Below are 3,132 nucleotides of genomic sequence, written 5' to 3' on the forward strand. Positions count from 1 at the left end.
TAGTACGAGTAAACACAAAAGTGAATACAAGTCACCAACCTCCACTAAGGGAAGGCTCGCCACATAAGGGCCATTCGGTCTAGGACACCGACCCGTGGCAATGCTGTGTAGAGAATAATTCGATACGAAGCACGGTACGAAACAGTCAAGACCGAAGTCTCGAGGCGCCCATGACTGCTTCTCGACCGAGATCGTAGAATAGCCACAGACGCGCGCTGCACCGACCGACTCGACCGAACCGTCGACTCTCTTATAGATACCGAACGGCCGGCCGGGACGCCGGCGCCGCGCGGTCAATAGCACGCGCGCTTATGGCCGCAAACCGCCGCGGCAACAGACCTCCCGGCGGGGCTGTTGGAACTTAGAGCGAAAAAAGTATAAAAATTTTTTTCACAAAATATAATAAATTTTAACATTTCTATATTATTTTACACAAAATAACCAACTTTTCATAATTCACCGAACTTTGAAAATTTTTCTAAGTCCCACAAATAAGAGGAAAATTTTTAAGTATCGGTCCTAGACGATTTTCGACGTGATATCACTGTAATATAGACGATTTCTAGCAATATATATCATAACACCAAACTCGCTACAATTATTATTTATCGAGTTATTAGCAAATAATGGACGGATGTGCTACTCCGTCGACAAAACTCTGGAAATTTTTCTAAGTCCCACCGCTAAGAGGAAACTTTTTCCGTATCGGTCCTAGACGATTTTCGACGTGATATCACTGTAATATAGACGGTTTCTAACAATATATATCATAACACCAAACTCGCTACAATTATTATTTATCGAGTTATTAGCAAATAATGGACGGATGTGCTACTCCGTCGGACGTTCGACGAAAATTTTTCTAAGTCCCACCGCCAAGAGGAAACTTTTTCCCTATCGGTCCTAGACGATTTTCGACGTGATATCACTGTAATATAGACGGTTTCTAACAATATATATCATAACACCAAACTCGCTACAATTATTATTTATCGAGTTATTAGCAAATAATGGACGGATGTGCTACTCCGTCGGACGTTCGACGAAAATTTTTCTAAGTCCCACCGCCAAGAGGAAACTTTTTCCCTATCGGTCCTAGACGATTTTCGACGTGATATCACTGTAATATAGACGGTTTCTAACAATATATATCATAACACCAAACTCGCTACAATTATTATTCTTCGAGTTATTAGCAAATAATGGACGGATGTGCTACTCCGTCGGACGTTCGACGAAAATTTTTCTAAGTCCCACCGCCAAGAGGAAACTTTTTCCCTATCGGTCCTAGACGATTTTCGACGTGATATCACTGTAATATAGACGGTTTCTAACAATATATATCATAACACCAAACTCGCTACAATTATTATTCATCGAGTTATTAGCAAATAATGGACGGATGTGCTACTCCGTCGACAAAACTCTGGAAATTTTTCTAAGTCCCACCGCTAAGAGGAAACTTTTTCCGTATCGGTCCTAGACGATTTTCGACGTGATATCACTGTAATATAGACGGTTTCTAACAATATATATCATAACACCAAACTCGCTACAATTATTATTTATCGAGTTATTAGCAAATAATGGACGGATGTGCTACTCCGTCGGACGTTCGACGAAAATTTTTCTAAGTCCCACCGCCAAGAGGAAACTTTTTCCCTATCGGTCCTAGACGATTTTCGACGTGATATCACTGTAATATAGACGGTTTCTAACAATATATATCATAACACCAAACTCGCTACAATTATTATTTATCGAGTTATTAGCAAATAATGGACGGATGTGCTACTCCGTCGACAAAACTCTGGAAATTTTTCTAAGTCCCACCGCCAAGAGGAAACTTTTTCCGTATCGGTCCTAGACGATTTTCGACGTGATATCACTGTAATATAGACGGTTTCTAACAATATATATCATAACACCAAACTCGCTACAATTATTATTTATCGAGTTATTAGCAAATAATGGACGGATGTGCTACTCCGTCGGACGTTCGACGAAAATTTTTCTAAGTCCCACCGCCAAGAGGAAACTTTTTCCGTATCGGTCCTAGACGATTTTCGACGTGATATCACTGTAATATAGACGGTTTCTAACAATATATATCATAACACCAAACTCGCTACAATTATTATTTATCGAGTTATTAGCAAATAATGGACGGATGTGCTACTCCGTCGGACGTTCGACGAAAATTTTTCTAAGTCCCACCGCCAAGAGGAAACTTTTTCCCTATCGGTCCTAGACGATTTTCGACGTGATATCACTGTAATATAGACGGTTTCTAACAATATATATCATAACACCAAACTCGCTACAATTATTATTTATCGAGTTATTAGCAAATAATGGACGGATGTGCTACTCCGTCGACAAAACTCTGGAAATTTTTCTAAGTCCCACCGCTAAGAGGAAACTTTTTCCGTATCGGTCCTAGACGATTTTCGACGTGATATCACTGTAATATAGACGGTTTCTAACAATATATATCATAACACCAAACTCGCTACAATTATTATTTATCGAGTTATTAGCAAATAATGGACGGATGTGCTACTCCGTCGGACGTTCGACGAAAATTTTTCTAAGTCCCACCGCTAAGAGGAAACTTTTTCCGTATCGGTCCTAGACGATTTTCGACGTGATATCACTGTACTATAGACGGTTTCTAACAATATATATCATAACACCAAACTCGCTACAATTATTATTTATCGAGTTATTAGCAAATAATGGACGGATGTGCTACTCCGTCGGACGTTCGACGAAAATTTTTCTAAGTCCCACCGCCAAGAGGAAACTTTTTCCCTATCGGTCCTAGACGATTTTCGACGTGATATCACTGTAATATAGACGGTTTCTAACAATATATATCATAACACCAAACTCGCTACAATTATTATTCATCGAGTTATTAGCAAATAATGGACGGATGTGCTACTCCGTCGACAAAACTCTGGAAATTTTTCTAAGTCCCACCGCTAAGAGGAAACTTTTTCCGTATCGGTCCTAGACGATTTTCGACGTGATATCACTGTAATATAGACGGTTTCTAACAATATATATCATAACACCAAACTCGCTACAATTATTATTTATCGAGTTATTAGCAAATAATGGACGGAT

Source organism: Halictus rubicundus, unplaced genomic scaffold (genome assembly GCF_050948215.1).
Source record: "Halictus rubicundus isolate RS-2024b unplaced genomic scaffold, iyHalRubi1_principal scaffold0867, whole genome shotgun sequence".
NCBI lineage: Eukaryota > Metazoa > Arthropoda > Insecta > Hymenoptera > Halictidae > Halictus > Halictus rubicundus.